The 13012-nt window shown below is 43.8% G+C and overlaps 1 protein-coding gene across 3 annotated transcripts in view; it reads left to right on the top strand.

The window, feature by feature from the left end:
• The window catches only part of PWWP2B (PWWP domain containing 2B), a 49382-nt gene that overhangs the window by 35041 nt on the left and 1329 nt on the right, over window positions 1–13012 (top strand). The window lies entirely within an intron of this gene.

Raw genomic sequence — 13012 nt, 5'->3', positions numbered from 1 at the left:
AAGTGCCTATAACTGACATTGTGACAGGATTACTAATATTGCTGAAGGACAATGCCTGCCTGCATCAATCTCTAAAACCAGAGCGACTTGATCTATTTTTGTTTGTGTAAAAAAATAAATAAACAAAGCCAGCAATAGAAAGTAGATTAGAATGTGCCATTTATAGTTCAACCTTCAACGTGTGCCTTCATTTTGCACCTTTCAGTTTTAAGTGTGTGTGTGAGCTTTTCCTAAGAAAACATACTTCGGATCTATTGTTGCATTAACTTGTTACGTGGATCTCTATTGTGTATTCTCATTCTTAGTGCTTGAAAAATCATTCCCACAGCCAGGTTGTAAGACTTTCCCGAGTGAGTCAGAGTGGAGCTTCAGCTATCAATTTTTGGTGAATTTATGCTTTCACAAAATAAAACAAAAATAACTAGCCCTTTAACCAATGGAAATTTGCCTTTCCACATCTGCAGAGGGCTCAGCTAGCAGCAGCAGTATGGAATTCTGCTGTGACAGCAGTGAAATGTCAAAGAATCCTATCCCACTCATGCTGCTGCTGGACTCTTCTGTGATGAGGGGTGTAGCTTGTCAGGCCATTAGACTGTAGTTCTGAATAATAGTGTCGTAGGTTGGCATCTTAGCGTGCCCTATCCTGGATCCTGCAGGCACCCCACCCTTCTCAAGATTTTTCAAGAATGCTTCCCCAACACAGAGTGGGTTATGCAGTGGGCTAAGTTATTAGGGTGGTCCCCTCAAATCATAGAATCTCAGGGTTGGAAGGGACCTCAGGAGGTCATCTAGTCCAACCCCCTGATCAAAGCAGGACCAATCCCCAATTTTTGCCCCCAAAAAATTGTTAAATAACAAAATAAAGTTCAATACAATAATGCTAAAGGTTCCGGCTCTGCCATCTTCTATGACTCTAGGCTGATCATCACCCTCAGTTGTTCCCTTCAGGCTTGGGGACTCTCCAGCTTCTCCTGGGAGTCTCCTATTAGAGTTCAGAAGCTCAGACGAAGCAAGAACATAAACAAAATCCACTTGCCCTGGGCTTTATAAAGATTTTGTATCCCTTCTGGCACCCTGCCCTTTGTGTGGGCCATAGGGGTCCTCCCCTGGGCCTTCCCCTTGCTCCAGAGTCTTTCTCCCCTACCTAGGCCTCCTGACTTCTGGCTGGTCTCAGTGTTCCTGGGGAACAGGCAGTGAGAGCCTCCTGTCTGTGCTCCCTCCCTCTCTCTTCCCTGATTCTCAAGTCTAACTTACCCAGCCTCTGCCCACAGGGCCCAGGTGCTGCTTTATACCCCAGCTGGAGCTCAGCTGGCAGTCACAGGTGCACTGGCCTCTTCCCTGTTTAAAGGGCCAGTGCTACCCTGTGACAAGTAGGCTTGCGGTAAGGGAAAACTCTTCAAGTTCTGAATTAGACGACAAACATGGGAAGATACTGAAGTCCCCTATGCACTTTTTTTGTCAGGTATGATGTGTGGCCTGTGTAAGTGAACATAATGGGTCATCATCACTAGGGCAAAAGGGTAATAAATTCTCTCTGGCAGCTTAGTCCTGAGCCTTTCCTGCACAGATGCTGTCAGCTGCCCTGAATTAGTCTAGTAATTGTCTGGTCGCTAGTCACTCATGTATTTTTCCAGAATGGGGGACCGGTGTCTTTTTACTGAACTTTTCAAGATGTTCATTAATATCCTGAAGGAATAGACACTTCCAAGTAGTTTAACAGTTCCCTTAGTGCATGTTGGATTGTCTTAAATACGAAGAGTCTCTTCCCTATGTAAACTACGGAGTTGAGGGCAATGAAGTGTAGTGAGGTTATTTGACTCGTGAGTAAGATAACCTGTTACATCTACATACCTGGGAAGTGGGCCTTCATCTAGGCCCCAAACCACATGATGTGCTAGCGTATGCTGGAGCGCAAGCATGGGAGTCTGAGAAGCTCAGTTCCTGTTTTGCTTTGTTTTTTTAATTGTAAAGTGAACCTTTTTCAAAGAATAAAAAACCTGTGAAACTATTTTATTTCATAAATAGCTATTCGGGATGATGACAGTTAATACTTATGAAGGCATGTCTACTAACCCGTCTAAGTAGGCTGCATATTGCTGCTCTGGGATTTGGAAACTATTCCAAAAACCTGTTGTTCGTGGCTAGTAAGGCGGCTGGGGCAATGCAATAAATTTGTGATGCTTCCATCCTCTGTTTAGATCTTCCTCTGGCCACTTCTAACAATGGCTCTTGAATTATTTGCTCTTACTGCGTGCCTGCCTTCTCTCCCCCCCCTCCCCCCCCCCCCCCCGAAAGACTTTTCCCTCCCACACCCCATTTTATTTCTGTTTGAGAAGCTGAGTCTAGGGAATCTTGTTGCTGGGGCGGGGGAGGAGGAGAGAGAGGGACTCTACATCTGAGCTCTGCCTTGAGGGAAAACTTCTACTCTCTTCTGGTGTCTATGTGAGCAGGATATTCTTTTTTGATTGCAGCTGGGACTTGCAGGAAGTGGTTGGGTGGTTTTTACTTCACCCCAGTCAGAGTTGTAGGAAGAAGCAAGCAAGGAGGATGGAGATCTGAAGTAAATGGATTTGGCAAAGCTAAGTGAGAGTTCACCCAGTAGCTGTTCATCAGCTGGATGATGGATGGAAAATATCCCTCTGAAGTAAACTACTGGGGGAAAGGAGAAGGTTTAACATTGCCTTCAATTTTTAAAACTTCCATTAACTTCCAACAGAACAGGTGATCCCTTTTGGTATGCTGTTTTGAATGAGGAAGATATTGGGAACAAGTGCAACAGAGAGAAGAAACCACTCAGTAACTTTTCTGACTGGTCCCAGTGATAGGTATGCACTTCAGCACCCCTTTAACACTAATAATCCAGGAAGCATCTTGAGCCTGCTCTTCTCCAGGAAAGGCGGAATCCTAAAATTTCAGTTCTGAGGTTTCAGGATGAATCTTAGGCATGGTCTACACTATGGGGTTAGGTTGAATTTAGCCGCATTAGGTTGATTTTAAAAATGACTGTGTCCACACAACCAACCCCCTTCCGTCGACCTAAAGGACGCTTAAAATCAACTTCTGTACTCCTCCCCGACGAGGGGAGTAGCGCTAAAATCAACCTTGCTGGGTCAATTTTGGGATAGTGCAGATGAAAATTGATGGTATTGGCCTCCAGGAGCTATCCCAGAGTGCTCAATTGTGACTGCTCTGGGCAGCACTTGGAACTTGGATGCACTAGCCAGGTACACAGGAAAAGCCCCGGGAACTTTTGAATTTTATTTCCTGTTTGGTCAGCGTAGCGAACTCAGCAGCACAGGTGACCATGCAGTCCCCCCAGAATCATAGAGTGTAGATGGTTTCTACGCTCCCCTTATTATCTCCGTCCCTGAGGTTATCGCAGATTAGAAGGCGAAAAAAATGCACTCACGATGACATGTTTTCCGAGCTCATGTAGTCCTCCCGCGCTGATAGGGCACAGCTTAATGCATGGAGGCATTCAGTGGCAGAGGCCAGGAAAAAATTAAGTGAGCGCGAAAAGCGGAGGCAGGATGCGATGCTGAGGCTAATGGGGGAGCAAACTGACATGATGAAGCATCTCTTGGAGCTATAGGAAAACCAACAAGAGCACAGACCCCCACTGCATCCACTGTATAACTGCCTACTCTCCTCCCCATGTTCCATAGCCGCCTCACCCAGACGCCCAAGAACTGGGAGGATCCGGGCACCGAGCCACTCCACTCCAGAGGATGGCCCAAGCAACAGAATGCTTATTGTAGCCATACTAAAAATCAAACTGTTTGAATGACAGCTATGTGGCCTTGTCCTTCCCTTCTCCCCCACCCCACCCGGGCTACCCTGTCCGTTATTGCATTTTTAAAAATTTAATAAACAGAGAATGCATGGTTTCAAAACAATAGTTACTTTATTTCAAAGGGGGCAGGTGGTTGGCTTACAGGGAATTAAAATCAACAAAGGGGGTGGGTTTGCATCAAGGAGAAACACACACAACTGTCACACCAAAGCGTGGCCAGTTATGAAACTGGTTTTCAAAGCCTCTCTGATGTACAGCACGCCTTGCTGCGCTCTTCTAATCTCCCTAGTGTCTGGCTGCTCAAAATTGGATGCTAGGCGATTTGCCTTAACCTCCCACCCTGCCATAAACGTCTCCCCCTTACTCTCACAGATATTATGGAGCAAGCAGCAATAACAATGGGAGTGTTAGTTGCGCTGAGGTCTGACCAACAGCGCCAGCGAGCTTTTAAATGTCCAAAGACCCATTCTACCACCATTCTGCATTTGCTCAGCCTATAGTTGAACTGCTCCTTACTACTGTCAAGGCTTCATGAGCCATAGGAGCAAGGGGTAGGCTGAGGTAGGTGCGACCGTATGGTGCTGCTGGTTGGGAGAGCAGCCTGAGGCAGAAGCCTCCAGCTCACAGGAGAGCAGAGTTACAGCAGAAGCGGTGGAGCCGTACATCATGGACAAGGACGGCTAGCAGTCCTACTGCACTGTCTGCTGCGAAGGCACCCAGGAGCTGCTGCTGTGTAGCAGTGCCAGCTGCTGCAGGTGCTTCCGTGTCGAATACTTTGAGGTCCTGGTAGGGCAAGGTACCTCGGCCAAGGCAAAAGAGCAAAAGCCCTGGAGCTGTTACATGTGGCAACCACAGAAGTGCTATGGGGTGTTACCGCACCTACCGGACTGGAATGTACGGCTGCAAGACTTCTTCACCAGCGACAAAGGACAGGAATATGAGGCACCTAAAATCTAAAGAGGCCCGCACATTTCCCAGAGTCACTACCCTTGATAGCAGAACCTCAGTGATTGCATTGGCTACTTGGATTATAGCAGCCCACACAGTAGACTTGCCCACAACAGCAGTGGTCACAGTGAGCTGAGCGGGCTCCATGCTTGCTGTGATATGGTGTCTGCACAGGTAACCCAGGAGAAAAGGTGCAAAATGGTTGCCATTGCTTTCACGGAGGGAGGGGCAACTGATGACATACCCAAAACCACCCATGACCATGTTTTTGCCCTATCCGGCATTGGGAGCTTAGCCCAGTATTCCAGTGGGCGGTGGAGACTGTGGGATAGCTACCCACAGGGCACTGCTCTGAAAGACGATGCTAGCCATGGTAGTGAGGATGCAGTCCGCCGACTTAATACGCTTAGTGGGGACATACGCAATCGACTGTATAAAATTGACCTAATTTTGTAGTGTAGACATACCCTAAGGGATACAGTATTCTCAGCTGACCATTTTGCACTGATTTTAAAACAATTAAGCCTCCCAGGCTCCAGCCAGACTAGGAATAAATCAAGAATATTTTTAGGAAATATCTTCCTTTGGGGCTCAGAGATATGAATCCTTTTGATGTGTGCTCTAAATGATGTACTATAACAATTGCCTTCCCTAACAACAAAGTGGAGGCTAAATAGCTGGTATATGAAATTCTGTAAGTTTCAGCAGGAGGGGAAATACCCCATGATCTAGATAAAAGACTAAAACCAGATTCAGCAGTAACTGTGCTAACTATAGACCTCAGTAAGTCCCTCTAAAAGGACTACTCCCTGACTTCTAGCCACATAATTACTCCGTTATGGGCAGAGAGAACTTTTTTTTCCCAGGAGAAATGTTGAATCTGGGCCTCCACAGGCACAAGTCCTGTCGACATGAGTGAAAATTAACACTCCTGCATTATTGGCCATAGTGGAAGCTCTAGTGTATACTGATCTGGGTGCTGTCACTCTTCCCCAAGCACCATGTCTTCCAATCCTGCTGGAAATGGGCTTTACTGGCATTTGATATGTTGGCACCAGGCTGCCTATATTGGGGCTTCCAGTGTTGCTAAAGCCATTGGAGTTGAACCAGTGTTGGCAAAAGTAGGAAACTTTGTGTAAAATTTCCTTAGTGTAGACAAAGTGATGTTGCCCCATGGTGGCTCAGCGTGAAGAGAAAAGCCACTTAAATAGAGGGTCAGAGGGGGAATAAATCAAGGAAGCCGATGAAAATGCCTTGTTCCCAGGACACTCTTCTTCCTTCCCATCACATTTGTGCCACTGGTCTTGTGATCACCTCAGCTACTCCTAACTGCTTCCTCTACTTTCTCCACGGGACCTGATCATTACCCCTCTGGGGCCCTGTGTTTCAGAGGCTTCCATATACCAGTGTGGTCAAGACCAGTGGTGGGTTTAGGAAGGGAAGTGGTGGTTTCTCTCCCTCATGCCAACCTGCCTGAATGAAGAATCTACCTCTTGGGGCTCCTATTTGTCTGCCTTACCCACAGTCTGTTCATTAATTAATTTGGGGGGGGGGGGGATAGCTCAGTGGTTTGAGCAGGGGACTGCTAAACCCAGGATTGTGAGTTCAATCCTTGAGGGGGCCATTTAGGGATCTGGGGCAAAAATTGGGGATTGGTCCTGCTTTGAGCAGGGGGTTGGACTAGATGACCTCCTAAGGTCCCTTCCAACCCTGATATTCTATGATTCTATATCTCAGATAGCAATACTTCTGCCACTGCTCTCAATAGTGGGTTAGGGTTCTGATACCTGGCAAACCATCAGGGCTAGTAATAAGGCACTAAGATTCAATTACTGTACCTCACCATGTATTTACGTATGTAATCTCACCTTAAAACCATACTCCACCCATCCACCTCCTCTCTCTCGGCCTTCCCCTGCAAAAAAATAAGAGAAAGCTGACTTACCCATGTAGAATGTATATTCCTAGCTCACAGGCAATGTTTACAGATTACTTACTCTTTGTCAGATCTCTAAGGGGATGATTTCCCAGATAAACCCCTGAGTGAAATGTATTTTGATACAGAGGTTCCTTGGCAAAGCATCCCCTGTTCTTTGTAAACAGCTCTCACTTCAGACCTGACAAACTCACTACACTAAATACGTATTTTACACGATATTTATCCATAAAGGATAACATGTAAGGTAGCTACAGAAAGCTCACAACTTGTCAAGATTCATAATCAATGTGAGATGCACATATGGGTAATATGTAAGAAATAATGTACACTAGGACCTCAAAGATAGGAACACGAGAGTTGCGGACACCCCATGGAACCGGAAGTCATCAATCAGGCAGCAGCACAGACCAATAGGTAAATATAGTACTGCCTCGAGGCTCAGGGCTTCAGCCCTGGTGGGTTGGGGTTGCAGCTGCAGGATAGTGGGGGGCTCAGGGCTTTAGACCTGGGGCTTCAGCCCTGCGGCTCTGCTCTCCGTTTCAGTCTTGCAAGGGGTGCTGGGGCTCAGGGCTTCAGTCCCATGGCTTTGCTCCCAGCTTTAGCCCTGTGGGGTGGGGTGGGGTGAGGTGGGGGCTTTAGCTATGAGGGAAGCACCAGTTTCAGCCTCAGAGCTTCCCCCGTAGCTAAGCTCCAAGCCTTGGCATGCCCGCCCTCCATGCTGAAGCCAGGAGCAGAGCTGTGGGGAGCCCGAGCCCCACCGCTCCCCCAGGTCTAAAGCACTGAGTCCTGGTGGTCCCATGGGGCTGAAGTCCTGAGCCCCCTGCCTGGCTGCCTGATGGTTAGAAGCCACAGAGCCCCCACACACCTGGTGGCCCTCTCTCCCCCATGTGCCTGAAGTCTGCAATTTCTTCTTCAGAGTTATGGAACTCTTCAGAGTTACGAATAACCTCCATTCCCAAGGTGTCCCTAACTCTGAGGTTCTACTGTATTTGTATTGAAAATACAGTTGATGGACTTGGAGTAAAAGTTAGTCACCACTAGATACAGTTACAAACTTGACCAGTTAACCACACACCTCATTTGGAACTGGAAGTACAAATCAGACTGCAGCTGCAACACCCCTCCCGCCCCCCCCCCCCAAAAAAGCAAATACAGTACATTACTGTGTTAAATGTAAACTACTAAAAAAAGAAGGGAAAGCCGCATTTTCCTTCTGCATAATAAAGTTTCAAAAGTGTCTTAAGTCATTGTTCAGAATTACGAACAACCTCCATGCTTGAGGTGTTCGTAACTCTACTGTAACATGTCCTGGTGATGGCCCATTCAGGCAGAGGGAGTTGTCCTCTGCAAGGACCACGTCTAGCCTTGCTCCAAGACTACCAATTGAAAATCATCAGAGATAACTGCAACAGTGGAAATTACTTGGAGGTTTAAAAAAAAAAATAAAGGAACATTATAACATATGTTTGCCCTGCCTGTGAATAAAGACAAAAGTCTAGTTCAGTATATGAGAGGGGGGAAGAAAGATCCTCTGTATCCTTTCACTGAGGAGACATCTTGGGGAGTGGGGATTTATGAAAAATTGGATCATTGTTCCTGTGAAGCCGGCTTGCTCTGCAACAGACTGAGCTTCGGGGTGGGGGGGGACACATACTTTATTAGATAGAGGTAACTATTAAATGTAGACCCAGGTTTGTGTGTTATGATTTTATTTTTGCATTGTAACCATTTGTTTCCGCAATTTTGTTTCTAGTTAATTCTCTATTGTTTCTTACATAAACCCACTTTAAAAAAAAAATTAGACATGCTCATGAGTGCTGTGATTTTACTGGAGCAGTGATTTAAGATAACATTAGTAAACTGGGGAACATAGCTTTTTTATTTTTAAGGACAGAGGAGCTGGGATTAGAGAGAGTAACCACTGACAGCCTGGATATCACAGGGGAATGATTCAAAGGGGCTCAGGGACCTATTGTTAACCTGTAAGACAAAGACAAAGCTGGCAAAGCCCAGAGGAGAGTGCTTGAGGTAACAGGCTGGTGGCATTAGGGAGTTTACACCCAGTCATCATAAGCAAGACTACCTGTCATGAGAGGCAGGGGGCTAACACAGTGATTTCCAGTCCTGGGTGCCTCAAGAACAGTCACATGGACCTCTTTTTATCTTGGGATCAGATCCTGTGATTGGATCAATGCAAGCAGCCCCTCTGCTCATGCCTACAGAGACATGCCCATGCAGGTCTGATTATCAGATTGAAATTTGTCCCTGCAGGGATTGACTTGTGAGGAGTAAAAATTTTAGGTGTAAATTGAACAGCCTTTACATAAAGTGTAACTCAATGTTTCCAACTCTCGTGATATTTGTTTTCCGTCTCAAAGCCCCAGCTCCTAAAATCAAGTGACTAGGGGAGGATCTCTGCTTCAGTTTATTTAAAAAAATCTAGTCCCTGTGATTGTGGAGAAAATCTTGAAAATGTGAACAGTGTGTACCTTAAAGGCTAAAAACCCAGTGAACATAAAGAATCCAATGAGTTTTTTAAATCACTATTTTTAAGCAAATCTAATTTTATTTTGAGGATTGAAGAATGAGTTTTCAGTGCTTGAGGTTGGCAGCGCTGAACTTTTCTCAGATAATGACCCACGATGTCTAAATTGGCGTGAAACGTAAATTTATTGCTACTTTGTGTTTGGTTGAAGTCTGAAAAACTTTTCCTCTTTTACTTGGTTCATTTCATTATCCTGCTTTATAAACTATTGAGATTTTCCAATGCACACCTGATGAATAAAAAGAGGAAAAGAGTGACCCACAACCTTTTGGCTAGTATTTTTGACCCATGCTAGTGATTTTTTTTTTTTTTAATGTTTCCCCGTTCTATCAAAGGGACCTGATAGTTTGTCACTTTCTGAAAAATCTGCCCTCCTCAGATCATCTTAAATTGTCTTTAGTGATTTTGAGTGCCCAACTTGTTGCTTCAAAAAAATAAAATAATAAAATCTTGACCTTTAAATAGTAGTGCTAGTTTTAACTTTTAGATTCCATCCAGCTATGTGGTATCTGATATTTCTTTGTAAAATAGAATTAGTGTGGGGAATGGTGTCTTTTCTTACGGTAGCAAAGTATATAGTATATTAAAATGCCAAATGACTTCTGAGAACATAATGCTGACCCAACTCTGTATTTGACTTTTTCCCTGGGGAGAAATGTCTTAAGCAGGTTTAATAGCACAGTTGTATAACATCCACCACGCAGACGCGAGGCAGGACTAGACTAAGCAGAAGACAAAAGTGGCACATTTAAATCTTGGGTGTGTGTTTAACTTTCATCAAGGGGACTTATATAGTTGCAGCAGATACAAAATGGCTAGTCATATACAACAAGCCTGCAACAGGATTCACCACTAGCTGCATTAAGTTGGGCATAGGGGCTGGAACCGGGGGTGCTACAACACTTCCTGGCTTGAAGTGGTTTCCATCGTATACAGGGTTTACAGTTTGATTCAATGGCTCAGCACCCCCACTATACAAATTGTTCCAGCACCCCTGTAAGTGGGGCTATTTTTTACCCTCCTCTTCCTCTGCCACCTGGATTGTTCCAAACATCTCTAGCTGTAGCCCTAGTCACTGGACCATGCTGCCTCTCATGCTGTTGACCTAAATCAGTAAATCCATAATATGTAAATCATCGGGGACTTAGAAGTTTCCAGAATCTCAAACTTCTCTTTAAATTGCAGTTTTATTTTGAGGTGTTGTACGGTACTAGCCATCTGAAGCTTGAGAGTAACTAAGTAAGTCTCTCTTCAGTCATCTGATAAATATTCCTTCATTAGTCAAATGAACTGCACTTGAAAACTGCTGAATCTATCTGGTATAATATATTTAAAATAGCCATTTGTGCTCTCTCACTTTTAAGAAGCTTCATCTTTCTATTTGAGCCATGAGCTCCTATATTCAAGGTTATTAACTGCTGGTTTGTAGTGGCACCAGAACTGTAGGTTAATGTGAAGAGAAGTTATAAGCATTCACCTTTAGGGACAAACAAATAAATTTGTTAGTCTGTAAGGTGCCACAAGTACTCCTTTTCTTTTTGCGGATACAGACTAACACGGCTGCTACTCTGAAACCAGTGTTTATCAAAGCTGTTGTAAAAGCCAACTTGCAGTTGTGCCAGTCCTGTCAAATTTCTGTTGTGAGAAGATAGTCTCTGATCTTGGTCTTGAAGCAATTGCATTAAAGAACACACAGGGCAGGCTGAGTTATGTACCCATTCAGTAAAAAGAAAAGGTGGGGTGGGGGGAATGGTTATTGTCATAAGATTAAATCCTCTAACAAAACTACCTAGGTTTTTGTGAATTTTGTTAGTAATGCTTCAAAAATTCAAACCAGAAATTGTCAGTTGCTATGTGCTTAATATTTCTTCCCATACCACAAAATAACTAAGTTTCTTTATGAGCTTAGTTTGGGAATGTGTAATCTGACCAAGTTTGCAGAATTATTTCTTTAAGGCAAACAGTAAATGCTGAAGTGATGTAGGTATTTTTCAAAATTCCACCTGTTGTGTTTTATGTTTCAAAGGTGCAAATCACACATTGCAGATAACTTTCAGGCCCCAGTGTGCTTGATAAATTGATTGTTTTCGATCAGTTTGTGTTTGGGTTTTTTTGCGGCTCTTCTTTGAAGTAGCTGAGTTTTGAAAGTGTACACGAAATTTCTGAATACAGACTTTGCTGAAATATAAAGGTGCTTTAGCATAGGAGTTTCATAGGAATGTCAAAGGAAGTGACTTAAAAACAAACTTTCTGTCACTAACAAGACTGTAAATTATTAAAATACTGAATTTCTAGCTTATCATGTTTAAGGGCTATGGGTTCTTTTGTGTTTTTCAGTCACCTTGGACAAGGACAGGCAGGTCAGTTTCACTTTTAGTTTCTCATGCTAACAGGAGGCTGTGGTGCATTTTTAGCAGTGCAGAGAAATGTGATAATGTAATTAACTTATTTAAATCATTATATATTGGATTTTTCTTCTCATAATTCAACTTTTAGACTTAAACTCTGAGGGTTCTATAAAAAAGGACTTTGAACCTTAACCATAGTATTACATCTCATTCTGTTATTCATCAGAAAGGTAAATGTGAGGTCCTAAAATCCTGACTCTGTATACTGACAGTATTAGTTTCTGAGTTAGGACTGATCATGGATTTTAGTGCTAGGCCCTGATTGAATTGCTTCTTAAGTCCATTTGTGGTGACCTGTTTTCTCTGGAGGAAAATATTAAAAACTTATGGATGACCTCAATGTTTTCAGCCACTCTTCTGTCAACAAGATGTCCTGACTTGCACTGCTCAGTCACTATTCTTAATCAGTTTTACTCCAGTCAGTCTTCAAGATAAACAGAAGGGTGTGTGTTAAATAGATATGCAAATGTTTAAGGCCACTGATCGCGCCAAGGTACTGTAGCACAATTTCAGTACATTTTGCACAACAGAGTTAATTAACAGAATGGCAGGCATAAGTTGCATGGACTTCTAGGTAAAATCTTAGCCTTGTGAAATGTTGCCTCTTTCTTTAAACAAACAAACCCTCCCACTGATATGGCCTTCTGCCCAAGACTACTGCAGGCCAGATGACAGGGTCCACAATCCTGCTTTCTGCCTAATAGTCTTAGCACATGCTGTTCATGTCAGAGTGGGAGGAATGCAGCATTTTGAATGTTGTGACTTCATTACATATTAGTAGCGGAAAGCCCATGCTGTTGCAGAAGTATGATGCTTGGGCCAAATAATCCATCTATTCAGTCTTCCTCATACAACCAATCAAACTGCTACATGCAAATTATCTGTTGAGTAAGGGTGGTGATTGGTTGTTACCCCTAATGTGACGATGATCTAGGATTCTTGGCATGACATAAATACATGCCTTGCTGTCATGTGTGTAATTTGTAAAGTCAAAATGGCTAAGAATTTAAAAATTGGTTGGTAATAGACTATGAATCCCAGTGATGATTGAACTTGGTGATATTCTGAACAAAAAAACCTCTCAGCCATGTTCGTAGCTGTTTCACCACTTCACACTGATTCCACAGACGTTCTAGGCTTCAGAGCGAAACACAGAAACAGTCCTGGAATCTTATAATATTGACAGCTTCTCTTTAAATGCAAATCAAGTGTTCCAGTATAGTCTTTGAGGTAACCAGGTAATAAGAGCTGCTGGGGCTCTTAGTCTAACTTTAAAAGGCCAATAAAATAGGTACATATCACAACTATTAGAGATTGCTATAGTGGGATATGAATAACTTTCTCTGCTTAGAGGTGTGGATTGGACTATCGGGAGCGTT

The sequence above is a fragment of the Eretmochelys imbricata genome, chromosome 7 (genome assembly GCF_965152235.1).
Source record: "Eretmochelys imbricata isolate rEreImb1 chromosome 7, rEreImb1.hap1, whole genome shotgun sequence".
NCBI classification, from domain to species: domain Eukaryota; kingdom Metazoa; phylum Chordata; order Testudines; family Cheloniidae; genus Eretmochelys; species Eretmochelys imbricata.
Note: the sequence above shows the minus strand (reverse complement) of the source record. Positions and strands in the feature narration are given on the sequence as shown.